Source organism: Conger conger, chromosome 9 (assembly GCF_963514075.1).
Source record: "Conger conger chromosome 9, fConCon1.1, whole genome shotgun sequence".
Lineage (NCBI taxonomy): Eukaryota > Metazoa > Chordata > Actinopteri > Anguilliformes > Congridae > Conger > Conger conger.
In genome coordinates this window covers 21,593,176-21,606,471 of record NC_083768.1, presented here as the reverse complement: position 1 = coordinate 21,606,471, position 13,296 = coordinate 21,593,176, and positions in this window count along the sequence as shown.

Below are 13,296 nucleotides of genomic sequence, written 5' to 3'. Positions count from 1 at the left end.
CAGAAACAGGTTCAGGAAATGGCCCACACACTTTCACACACGAACACGTAATAACCTGTGTAAAAGTTCCCCAGGCACACAATAACAAGGCCTTCCGTGTGCCAGTCTGAACTCAGAGAAATGGCTCTTTCTGCCCAGCTGATCCCGGCTCAGGCTGGCCGGGCCCGTTTCACCTCCGGCTAACGGGGCGCTGAAAGGCCACAGCTTTTACACTTGATGTTGTTATTTCAGCAATGCTTTCCTGGCCTTCATTAGCCTCTCTCTGGCTTGCGTTCAACAGAGCAAGCATAGTCTAAAGGGTTCCGCCTGCATTAAGGGAATTGTATTCTCAGGCTACCATATTATTACTATACTGCCCTGGATTTGGAGATCACAAATCAAACAGCAACCCCACCCACCCACCCTTACTTTGTTCGGTCATTTCATTAAGTTCTTATGAAGCCGCCCTTGATGTATAGCATGAAGACACTGTTGAATGATCAATATCAAATAGCATGGTTTACCCAAGACTCTGTAAATTGATCCAAAGCCATACAGCAGGCATACAATGGCATGCTATAGGTGAAAGACAGATGGAAATTTTCCAATGTCCTCATTATATAAATCTACTTTTCTGGCAGTTTTTCTTGGGAAAGTCACACATATTTTCCTATGAAGTTCAAAAAGATGGAATACAGTAAAGCTGCATGCAGTTTCTACTATTGTTGGAGATATTTTGGACAATATTGACACTATAACCATATTCAGTTAGCCTCCCTGTCTTTGTATTTTGTCTTCAAACCCAGTTTGGGTTATATTTGAATACTGTTTACAGTTTATAGTGTTTTTTATTATTATTCCTGCCATGGAATAGTTATGCGTTCAACCTCAGATGGCAGTTGAAAGTTAGTTGACTGATTTTGCCATTTAGGTTTGTGTGTGCTAATCAGCATGGGCTTTTACATTCATTGTCCTTGCCTCTCCATGTTGATAACTGGATCTTGTGCAACACACACACACCCTGTTAAATGGTGCTTCGTCTGTTGAAGGTCTCGTAACTTTATCTGGTTATATTAGGAGCCAGATAAAATGTGTCCTGGTTTATACCATAGAATCTGTTGTACTGAAAAGACAATGAAAAGAAGTGACAAGGGATTTAGTGCTTGATTATTCTGTATATGGGGCCAACATTGTTATTGGTGTTCTCATGTGAACTGCTGCATTAAGGTTTGCTATAGGCGGTCTGTTGGAGTGCATATTTGATACAAAACATCGCCCACCTGCTTTTGCCTCAGGCCCACCCAAAAAACGATTCCTGGTGGAGATGTCGGAGTGCAGAAACAGACGAGAAGCAGAGCCCAGGGCTGGGACACAGTTCCACGGATACGGCATGTGGCTCAACCCACTCCACATGTCCAAGGGCCCACAACACCTCGCATAGCAGCCGGCTCCTGGCCCAAATTGACAGTCCTTAGCATGATTCCATTGAGAGGTGTTTTGGGGCTTTTGAGTTGCAGAAAAGTTCAGGTTCCTTGTGTCAGCGAGCCTTAATGTGAGGAACTGGATGAAATGCATGCTCCAAAAGTCTATTCCCCCCACAAGCTGGGTTTTAGGGGACGCTAACACAGTGACAGTGGCAGCTAGAAAATATTAAAGCACCAGTCTAAAATGCTGTAGGGGGCTTTTTCAGGAGCTGGAAGCAGAACGTACCTGCCCCAGTACTGGACTGTGATCATAATCTGATCTCTAATCTCAACACTAACCCCAACCTTAAACCCCAGGTCTTGAAGCGGCCTCCTCCTATACTCCAACCAGCTGCAGGGCTCCTGCTGTCTCGAAGGCTTTATTAATGGTTCAAAAGGAGCCGCACGGAAAGAGACTGGGGAGACCAAAACCCCCCCTGCGGCTGGCTTACCCAGAATCCTTTGCAGGTGGCAGAGTCTGTATTGCGTGCTGCCCTTCGCCAAAGCTGGCCGACACCCAACCTTTATGTTCTGCACTGTCTTATTTCCTTCCTCTGTTTACTTTTCTTTTGCGCAGGCTGCAATTTTGCAATCACTATATAGCATTGGAAATTATTTGAAATGTCAGTTTTCAGTTTTTTAAAGACATGATGCAATTCTAATTTTAATAAACTTAAAAATGCATGTCACCTGTAGGTATGGATGTCATCCTATTAGTCCCCAACAACCATGCTATGCATCATCAGCCGTCTATATCCTGATATTAGCAGAAACGGCAGCCATCTATAGCAACTTTCCATCTTTCTTTCTGTGTGCTTCTTTCCTAACGGACCTATTCTTTGACTTGTGATTAGTGATTATTTTCTTATTTCAAACCAGACAAAGTGATAATTTAAGTTCATTATTCATATCCTATGTTTCAAACACTTTTTTACCACAGTTGTACAGACTTTGTGCACGTATGGTAATGTAGCGGAATCTAAGCAGTTTTCAGGTGCTGATGGACCGTCTTTCCCCACCCTGGATCAAGTTCACCTCAGCAACTGCTGTTACTTATTGATTCATCTGTTTGTTTTGTTTGCATTATTGCTGTTGATGAGAATAATAATGATAATAATATTTATGTGTATAGCAATTCTTATAGTAGCTCTTTGCAAAAAGTACAAAATAACATCAAGCATATTAAACAAATTTGTGATTTCAGGATGGAAGTCATTTCTTTAGTCTGACGTCAAGCATATTAAACAAATTTGTGATTTCAGGATTTCTTTAGTCTTTACTTTTGTTTTTAATTTCACTTCTCTTAAATGTACATTTGTGTGCGTGTGTGTGTGTGTATTTGTGCATGTGTGTACACACATGTAACAACATACATGCCTGTGCGTGATTATCTTCTCCCTACAGAGATGAGTCAAACTGAGGTATTGCCGTCTTTAAACTGCAGATTCTTATGTCTGGACAGTCAGACGTGGGAGTCCAGGGGGAGCAATCAGACCAATCTTAAAGGGGACGGAGGCTCTGTACAGGAGCTGCCGGGCTTTGCGGTCCAGCCATCTGGGAGAGTGGTAGTTTCAATTGAGCTCACTCATGCATGTGACTGCCTGTTTCATAAGCCCAGGGGTTGATAGATGGGGTGGAGGCCAGAAGAGAAAGAGGCATTTAGAGGAGTAATAAAATCCCAAGATGAGCCCTCGTTTACCGTCATTATCTCATTAAGGTTCAATAAAGGACATCTCCTGAGAGGTAGAGAGAGAGAGAGAGAGAGAGAGAGAGAGAGAGAGATTTTATCCAAAATATAATGACTGGTGGATTTTTTTTTTCAGTTATTAATACCCCTTGTGAACAGTTGAGAGTGGTGCAATTCAGTCCTACTTTGCCACAGCGTACAACAGGCTGCCAAGTACAGATAAATAAATCAATTCTGTTTTGTGAAGAGAAAATCATCCTGATGATTAACCCACCTTTCACCGTGTGAACACAACCAGAGGCATTAATCACTGCACTTCCATTGTAGGTCACTCACATTAGTGATTTCAGGTGTTCCTTGTCCACTAGAGGCCTCCAAAAAGAGTTTGTGAGTGAGTGTCAGGAGCGATCTACTCAAACTGTAATTACTTCTCACAGATAGACAGGTGTGAACTGTGTGATGTGTAAACCACTCCAAGCCCTTTTCAACTGCCCCCACTTCTGCTTCGCCCATATACAGTGCCCTAAGTTTTCAACATAAGGTCCCCTAAGGGAACGCATATTTTACACCCTGGTGTCACGAGGCCCCTTTTTGGCAGATCATGACATTGCAGCTGATGTAATTTCCTGAAAGGTATAAAATTCCTATTAATTCAGTACCTTGTCATATTCCATTGAGGGGGGAGAGGGGAGGTGACAGAGTTACGAAGAGCGTAAATCTGACAGAACGACCCACACCAGGGTCCCTGCCGACAGGTCAACCGTTTGAATGGGTAATATGCCCCCTCCTCACCCACGCCTCTCTGAGTGTCAGTGTGTAGGGGAGAATTCGCAAGAGTGATCTCATCGCCCTGGACAGACCAGAGGGAAGCTTTCAGAGGGGTGAAAATCCCCCCCAAGAGAAAGGAAGCTTTGTTTGAGGAGAGTCAAAAAAATAAAAATAACATGAGTTCACCTCCAATGAGTTTGCCTTACATTACTCAGCCACTGAAAATGGGAGAAGACAAACAGAGAGATGTAAATCTGCGAAGGGAGTGAATTTGTGATTTTTTATTTTTTTATTTTTTTACAGCCATACTTTCCCTCAGAATTTATTTGGTCTCGTCTCTCGGCTCCATGCATTTTCCAAAGGTTTGATCGTTATAAGGTGACTTCACATTACAGCACAAAAGGAGACAGTTAGAAGCAGGTCTTTAATGTCTACACATTGCATTACAGGCCAAGTCAGTCTCCAAGGGGTATTTTAAAATGCTGGATTTCCACCAGGCCCGTTCCAATTTACATGGGTAGCACCGGCAAGCTTGTAGCTGCAATGTGCTGCGTGAACACAGACACACGGATGCACACTTGTCTGTTTGACAGCAACGATGACAATCAATAAATGGTAAATGGTTGGCATTTATATAGCACCTTTATCCAAAGTGCTGTACAATTGATGCCCATTCACACACACCAACGGCGACTGGCTGCCACGCAAGGCACCAACCAGACCGTCAGGAGCAATTGGGGGTTATGTGTCTTGCTCTGGGACACTTTGACACACCCAGGACAGGATCAAACCGGCAACCCTCCAACTGCCAGATGACTGCTTTTACCTCCTGAGCTAATGTTGCCAATAACATGTCTTTCAACATGTCTTTCTCACTCATAAATGCTGTGGAGAAGCAGTGGTCTTTTATGATCCTGGACAGCGGATCACAGCTTTGGCTGGGTTTGCATTCATAACCTTGAGTCCGTCACTTAAATTCCTTCAACTGTAAAAAACCAATAGCATGAAAGACAACAGACTAAACGGACAGAAAGCAGAACAGCCTGTCTTTCAAATATTACATAAAATAATAAACATTTCCATTTCCGCTCAGAGACGGGCGGGCTTCCTGTGACACAGGAATGCCCTGAATGTACCCATGCCAAGCTTGCCGGTGACCAGGATCACAGCGGAAGGGAACGATGGGCGCGGCACTCCTGATGGCCAGTAGCACAAGGATCTTTTTGCACAGAGGGACAGGACATCACACTCCTCCATTTTGTTTCTGAACTCTAGGATGCCCCTAAGGCAGGGGTTCCCAAACATGTATCTGATGTGACCCCAAATTAATGTTCACAAATGAACACAACCCCAACACTCCACCCACACACATCTTGCGCCTAACAACGCCCTCTAGCCATGACTATACTGGAAATACACCACAACCTCTCCTGCCTCATTGCTTTATTATAGTTGGATTGTTGTAATATTAAACATGTAGTGGCCTACATTAGCATGTTTTAAAGAGACAAAATTACATTTTATCTTTTTCTCAATATTCAGGCGACCCCATCCTGAAATCGAGCGACCCAAGTTGGGGTCTCGACTCACAGTTAGGGAACCCCTGCCCTAAGGGGTATACAACATTACATTATTGGCATTTGGTATTTGGCAGACGCTCTTATCCAGAGCGACGTACAACAAAGTGCATACCCATAACCCATAACCATGGGTCAGGGGGCTAGATGGTCATAAAAGCCTGATCACCATCAGGAAAGCGCTAGTAATATTGTTTCAGATTCAAATGCCCTACTATACCATAATGGCACGGGTAATGGTCCCAACTGGCAAGAATCATTTTAGGTCATTGGGGTTAAATAATTGGCTTAAAGTGTCCTCATTTAGACAAGTGAATGCAAAGCTGTTAAACACAACAGAGAGCAATGATAATCAATCTCCCTACATATATCTCAAATCCTTCTGCTGGGTCAAAATGGAGACCGCACAAGCAAGGTGAAGCCTGTGGTGCCTTGCAAGTGTTTTTTGGGGAGAGACACATGAGAACCAGGGCTGCTGTCAAACTGCCCCCCTCGCCTTGCACGAAAGACAGGAGACTCAGACAAAAGGAAACAGTTGGTTTGTGGTTGAGACAGAGTATGTCTGGCTCCCATGTAAACGATGCTGGTGCAGGTGGGATTTGGCACACGAAAATAGCCAAAGATGTTTAATCTGGGCACGTCTAATCTATTACAACTAATCTATTATATGCATTTCCAACTACAAAGTGTAGTTGAAAACTGTCCAAATTCCACAAAATAACCAATGTTTTGTCTTTACCGTACATGCACATGAAATTGTTCAAACTGTATTATGGATTTGTTTTGTCCAGTTCATTCAGTACCAAGGTAGAATATGGAAAATCACATGTGCACTGTATTGATGTTTTTCTCAGCATTGGGGAAATGGACTAGAGGTGGAGTCTCACAGAGGAGAAGGCACAGAAAAACCCTCAATGTGCTCTCATTCCAGCAGGCGTTTGGCAGTCATGAGCACTCCTACAGCCTCATCCTTTATCACAGTCCATCCATTTTCTCCCAGTCTCCCTGCTCACATTTCCCAGACTGTTGTGCTTGTGTGTTTAATTTGGAGAACAGGACAGGGGGATGAGGAGGGACATTCATATCAGATGCACGTCTTTCTTTCACACCAGGTGCTACTGTTAAATCTTAATTTCCTTTCCTGACTTTTCTCTTCTTCTCCCTTTTTTCACACATAGTGGCATACTGGATAACTCCTTTAGGTTAAAGTGCAGACGCCACTTGCCTGTTCGGACACTGTAATCACCCATATGATGCATTACTTCAGGGAGTGGACAGGATTGGACTAGAAATACCGTAGATAGTGTTAAACCTGTGAAAGTGAATTTGTGCCATGTAAGAATGAAGGAGATGAGTAGGTCCCTTGGCTTGTGGCAGGCAGGTTAGCAGACAGTGGTTTACTTCTGAGAAGAAGTCAAAGGAAACCATATTGGTAGGGTAGAATGCCCCCTACTCTTTAGATCTACTGTCCTTATCCAATTGAATACTTCATAATTCCCCCAAACTATCCAATCAAATGGAGGCAGTTGTTCTGAAATGGATGTCTAGCTCAACTCCCTCCTGGCCCAGTCAGAACCTTTAGCAGCACTGGAATTGCATATAGCATTTTAGACAAAAGGATAACATTCAGTTAAAGCCATTTTCATCATAAATAGAGAACTGTGGCTGCATTTCAAAATGTAAGTGTTCTCAGAGGCTGGGAGAACATGTAACTTATTCCATGTGTGACTTGGGAGTTCTACAGTTTCGCAGTGGCGGTCAGAGGAAATATTCTATTCTAATTGGAGCAGAGTGGGCAAAGGTGTCATGCGATGTCAGTGTTTGTTGTTGTAGCGGGAGGGGAGATCTGAAAGGCTTTCAGCTTGATAGGGGTCAGGGACTCGAGTTCCGTTGGTGGTTACTTTAGTGTTGTTTCTGACTAGTTTTAATCTTGCTAAGTAAACATTATGTTATGTTCTGGTTAAAAACTGGGGTTTGCAGCCTACATTTTTATTCCTGTTTTCAAAAACAAATTTGAAATGATATTTTACTTTGGGTGCAGAAGAGTCTAATTTGTCAACTTTGTCAGTTGAAATGAAGAAGTCTTGAGGAGCACACGATTGATGGACAAAGTGTTAGACATTAGTGCAGAAGAAATATACGGGTGGGTGAGGAGTTGGTGAACAGGGACCTCAATTGGTCCGACAGGATGAATAATAATGATGGATCAGGAACAAAAATGCAAGCATGAAGAAAAATTGTCCCCGCCACGTTCCATCAAAGGGCCATTGCTGGCTAATTTTTAAAAGATTACTTGCACAAACCCTGCCTGCTTGCTCGGTAAATGGATAACAGAGCGCATCAGCTCCTTGACATCATCCAGAACAGGACGGCCTCTGTTCCAGAGCTTCTCTTTCCTGACAGCCTGCCGAGGGAGTTGGCTTTCCAGGGAGGAAATCACAGACATTCCCCTCAAGAATGTACCAAAGCCTCATTACATCGTGCTCGCCGGATACATCAGCCATTTGCCTCAGGAAATACATGCATTCAACCATATATATCTGGAAATCTATATACATATTTAACATGCTTGGAAGAGGGGGTTAAGAATTGTATATCTTCGCCAAAAACCCACCAGGGCCCATTTATGAAAGAACTATGTCCCAATAAAATCCGGCAGCAAAGTTGCTGCTGACCTAGACTCCAGCCCCATCCTGCCCAGATGTTAAGTCTTTTGACATCACTATTAATGTGCTCATCATATTCCTTGACATCAATACACATAGTATTGAATTATATTTTCCTACTGTTTTTTTATATAATTTTTCTGATGTGATGTGGAAGGTGGCATTCTCTCTTAACATTAGTATATTCTTTTTTGGAGTGATAATTTATCATTTATATTCTAAAACAAACCAAGTATACCGCTCATTTTTAGCAGTTGTAAAAATAAAATTATTATGATTATGATGGGGCATACAGTGGTCAGCTCAGTCTCAGCTCAGACTTAGCTCAATATCCATCAGTCTGAGCTACACACTGTCAGTCTCAGCTGAACATCCATCAGTCTCTGCTGTAGTTTTAGCATGCTAAAAACAGTGGTTGTATGTTACTGCCCATTTTTGCACTGCCTGTTTGATTTGAAAGGGGGTGCATTTCTGGTTTCAACGCACAGAAACAACACACAGCTGATGTAGCCAACACTGGCTGAGATTATGTTGTCATTTTAGGGTCACTGTAGGGGTGAGCCACAGCTGTTTTTGGCAATCTGGAAGAGTAGGTCAGTGACAGCCCTGCCTGGAGCTTTGCGGCAGGTGTGAAGTGCACATAAACTTGCTATTTGGAGGAAATCAAGAAGGGGGCAAATAAGTTGGTTTCAGATCTTTAGACAAAATATTAGACAAAGGGAAACAGATTTCTTTCAATGTCAGTTTTTACTCTTTTTCATCAAATCAAATTTTTATTCAGACATAATATCTTCCCATATTTTTGGCTGCATTGTAATGATTGTACATGAACCCCGCTCATCCATTAAACAAGTATTGTTCATGGAAAGTTTTGGACTAGGTTTGAACTAAAGGATGACTTACCTCTCAGTGTGGCCTCAATGGCCTATAGCACATACCACACTGTCTTCGTTATCCTCTATTGGGAGAGGCATGGGAAAGGAAGCAGAGCGGAAGATTGACCTTGTTCAAGATATAAATATTGTTTACCAATACAGAACAGGAGGTAAACCATCCAGGAGCACTGCTTTCTTCGGGAGACACAGGCAGGATGCAGCCTATGCAGTCTCGAAGCACACCCTTTTTATACATTGTGTTTTGTCTTCAGTGTGTCAATTCTCTGATTACACAATGCATCAGTTGGTCGATCTGCTTCAGATGGATACAGTGGGCTCCAGAATTATTGCCATCCTTGATAAATATGCACAAAAAGTGCTGTAAAGTAAAAAATACAGTTATTGATATACATAAGCTTTATTTTCCAACATGCGTAAAGTAGTACGCTTTTATTAATGATTTAGTGGAATCTACCTGGGCTGCGTTTCCCAAAGCCTTCTTAACATCATTCGTAAGTTATACCTTAACGTTTCAGTGTGTTTCTCAAAACCTTCTTGGCTAAGTATACCTTCTGTAAGTGAGACTTTCGTAAGGTTGGTCTGGACCACTCTTAGCTATGCTTTATCGATGTTGTGAGATTACTCCACTAGTGGGCACCACTGTTACGACCACAAGCCTCTGAAATCTGCTGTTGCTCCTAGTTACATCTCTATCCGTTAAGCAATATATACACTAATAATTCTACAGTTGTAGTCGGCTAGCAATGTTGGCTAAAATGTCACATTAATGGGAGTGTTTTCATGCAAATAATAAAATTGTACATTATGATGGATGCATATTTCACTTTATTGAACATGTAGCTTAATTGCCTTTTAAATTATATTTATAAGCTGACAATGTCCCACTCTCTCTGTGGGCTGGAGCGATGTTATGTTTAACCAAAGTTCTTTCTTTGTTTTGTTGGACACCATAGTCCTAAAACTGGAAAATAATGATTCTTCATTCAGCGCCACCTCCTTTAACAATATCTCCATTTTGTTTGCTGTGAAGATGTGGGACCGCTTCTTTCTTAATTAATTTTTTTTCCGCCATAGCTTACGTGTTTTTCGTGTTGGTGCGTTTTGCTTGTTGGTTGATTGAAAACCAAGAAATGAGAAAATAGTGAATTACACCAATAATGTGATGGTGCTTCTGGCAAATCAACCTTGATTGCAAAGTCATTAAACATGACTTGATTGCGAAGTCATAAAACATGACATGCCAAAGACGGCATATTTCCAGGTGGAGTAGCGATACCACCCATTGCACCCATTTGGCGAAAATTATATATGTGGTTGGATAATTTGTAAGTTTTTAATTCTATTCCCACCAGTTGTAATAAATGCAATATTTTAAAGTATTCTTGCAGTGTTTTATTGATAAAGAACACTACTTTCTCTCATAACGCAGTCAAGCAGTCGCTGCATGGAATGAATAATCAATCCTGGAGCAGTCAATGGGCCTTGTAACGTTGCATGTAGAAGCTATCTCTTAAACGCTAAGAGACATCGTTATCGGAAAACGTGTCCCAAAGATTTTCAAATAAAAAATAATAATTCCCTCAAAAATAGGTTCTTCAATTATTGGCATCCCTGGTTTAATACTTTGGGCAAACACCCCAGGCAAAGATGACAGGCATGAATCTTTTCCAATAATTTGTGAAGAACACATTTGGAGGAATTTCTGACCATTTGTCCATACAGAACTTTTCAGAATCATTGAGTTCCTTGATTCTGAAAAAAGAATGTTTGGCAGCTGGGGGCACAGGAAATATAGTGGAAGGAAGAATGGATTCCACCAATTCTAGAGGCTAATGTTCAAAGGTCAGTTCAGACATTGGAGAGGGTTGGTAGTCATCAAAACAATCATACTTCAGAATCAATACCTCCAGGAAAAACAGGTTTTGGAATGGCCACCCCAGATTTTAATATTATTGATAATCTGTGGAAAGATATCAAACATGCTGTACATGCAAGGAGACTGAAGAATACTTTCTCCCAGGAAGAATGGGGGAAAATTTGCAAACTGCAAGTTTCCCAAACTTTTGCACAGGGCCTTTTAATTTTTGTATTATTTTGAAACAGTAAAAAAATTAAATATAGTAATCTTGCTTCACAATTTTAAACATGATTTCTTCACTTTGTACCATTTAGAGGTCAGGTTCGCTTCTGTTCACTTTTCGCTTTTTGACCAGGGGTGCCCACATTTTTGCATACAACTGTTGAGAAATATCCATGTTGTTCATTATATGCAGCCTTTATTCTCCATTTCTATTAAGCATGCCAATAATTCTGGAGCCCACTGGAGTCCACTATTATTTTTAAACCTGGAATTAAATAGAAATGAATAAATCCTGTATATTTGAATTCTTATTTTTCTCTGTTAAGCAGGTTTCAGAGAAAATGTGGCCTGAAAATGGAACAAAGCGGACCTTTGATTTTTTTTCTTTTATATATTCTTCAGTTGTCCCCAAACCATCACTGAAATAATATTTGTCCAGGTGCTCTCCATTGTTACCAAGACAGTTTTATGAGAGAATTCAGTGGAATCCTTCTTTGCTTTCTCTCATCGTAGGCATTCTTGAGACAAGATGGAAAGTATGTCAGGCTGTTAAAATATTTCTACAAAATAAATGAAAAAAGACATAGCAGAAGGGCAAAAAAACCCAACATTCTGGCAGTGATTGCTATTGATTGCATGCCATTTATCAAGTGTGCTACTCTTTTCTGAGCCACAACATCTGAACCAAACAATCTGTAAATCACAGATAATCACATTTTGGAATGAAGGACCATACTTAAGCAGTTTAAATCAAGATCAGCTAACCTAAATTCCAGCTGAAGAATACATTTGGAAACATATGCTTTATATACTGCGCTTGGCGTGGGTCCAGAGATTGCTTTATTTTCTTACCCAGACACTGAATTAAGAGAAGCTATTGCAATATCCACAAATACAGTACATGTGACACATGAACCCAGATCAATCTCATGCCAGGGACAATCATCTTATTTTGGTATTCAATGACGTATGCATGATTAAACCACAAAAATAATTTAGATCATTTTCCATTTATATCCTGGGCTTCTAGAATTTGGGTTAAACCAACAAAGCCCAATTATACCCCCATTCACATCAAATAAATAAACATACACAGTATTACTGGTAAAGTAGAAAAACCCAGGTTCTCACTCAAAACTTTGAATCTGGGGTGACAAGGGCACTTCTGTCACCAATGATCCAGAGTAACATGTATCATTTATGGAATTATAAAGGTCTTTAAAACAATTAATTAACAATTTTTTTAGATCCAGTATGTTACTTTCAATGGCTAATACAATTTATTGCTTTACTGTGGGTCATTTGAGATTGCAAATGTGGGTCAATATTTCTCACTCACTCTCACTCACACTGTACCTTACTTTGGTTATGGATGGAGCAAAGACCACTCTTGAGATGGATGCCATTTTCAAATATGCTGTATGGGGAGAAACAGAAATGTTCCGGTCTGAATGTGAATCAGAGGAATAAGCCGTTCTGTCATAGGTCCCATTGCCCTTCAACCTAAGGAGGATGATATGAGATAGATATCAGCAGGTGAATCAGCATAGAAAGCATTCCTTTTCTTTCCCCTCACTCCTTTCACAACAACCTGATGTGTGGCACCATTCTCTTTACTTATCTTGGCCATTTGCATACGTTTCTTTCCCACTGAAACCATACTCCAACCTCTTCATTGTACTTAGCTATGTAGATGGCTAATGTTACTTCTGCTTTGTGCGTTTTTTCCCCCACCTCAAATTCCTTCGCCATCAGTGCCAAGCTAGGTCTCCATCTGTGAGAAAGTTAGCCTCATCCAACTCAGGTCTAGTCATCATGTCTTTATGTTTCAGCTCCAAATGTAAGAGATTTGAAGTTTTTTCCCTTGCCAATTATTTTTTCAGGTATCGCAGGTAATCACTGTTTGAAATAAATAAGCTGCAAGTCATTTACTGTGGATGTAGCAAGAGAACTGTTACAAGTTAGCCGAAGGACCCTTGATATTTTCTAGGAGTATCCCATGGGATGCGGGATACTCACTAGAGGAGGAAGGGGAGAACTGAAAAAGGGAATGAATAACTCCCCACCCTTAAGCCAACTGTAAAAACAACCCATAAAAATGGTTGAGGAGTCTAATCCGACTCGAGCAAGGAAATAAACAAACAAACGGCTGGGAAACTCAACCTCACGCCCGACTGATG